Source organism: Penaeus monodon, chromosome 29 (assembly GCF_015228065.2).
Source record: "Penaeus monodon isolate SGIC_2016 chromosome 29, NSTDA_Pmon_1, whole genome shotgun sequence".
Lineage (NCBI taxonomy): Eukaryota > Metazoa > Arthropoda > Malacostraca > Decapoda > Penaeidae > Penaeus > Penaeus monodon.
The window spans coordinates 38,263,296-38,264,172 of NC_051414.1; positions in this window are offsets into that span (position 1 = coordinate 38,263,296).

An 877-nucleotide genomic window follows, 5' to 3' on the forward strand; every position below is an offset into this window, starting at 1 on the left:
GTGTATGTTGTAAGCAGTACTGGCTAATATGTTTCTTCAAAATATATTTGAATATATTTCTTTAAGGGTACATCCAGTAGGTAATATTTTACGACGAAAGGCATGGCGTCTACACGCCATGCCTTACGTCGTAAAATACATACGCGAGCAGACACATTAACAGTTAAACATGCAAATCCTCCCCCTCCCCCCCCTTCACCTCCTCCCCCCCCTTCCCTCTCCCCTTCGCCTCCTCCATCCTCCCCCCCTTCCCCATTCCCCTGTTCCCCCTACTTCCTCAGCATCGGTAATGTCCTAATTCGCGTGCGTGAGTGCGGGCCCGAACCTCAAGCCAACTTTCAGGTAGTCGCTACTCTCCTACGAGGAGAGTAGCTTCCTCTTCCCTTCCTCTTCCCTCCCTTTACTCTCCTCATCCCCTTTCCTCTCCTCTTCCCTTTCCTTCTTCTCTCTTCTCTCTCCTCTTTCCGCTTCCCTCTCCTCTCTCCCCTTCCTTCGCCTCTCTCTCCTACTTTCCCTCACTTCTCCCTTCCATTCTCCATTGACTCTCTTTCTCCCCATCCCCCTCTCTTCTTCCCCTCCCTCCCTCTCCACCTCCTCCCCCATCCCCCTCCCTCCCTCTCCACCTCCTCCCCCATCCCCCTCCCTCCCTCTCCACCTCCTCCCCCATCCCCCCAACGCACTCTCCAACCTCCCCCATCCCCCCTCCTCCCTCTCCCCCCAACGCACTCTCCAACCTCCCCCCCGTCGGCCGCAAAACGCACCGGACGCGCGAAAAGACGAATGGCGACCAACTTCTTGCCTTGCGTTTTGGGAGGAACAAGAAAGCATGAAATTATATTGATGTGTTCGCGTCTTCCTCCCTATTTTTTTAACGCCA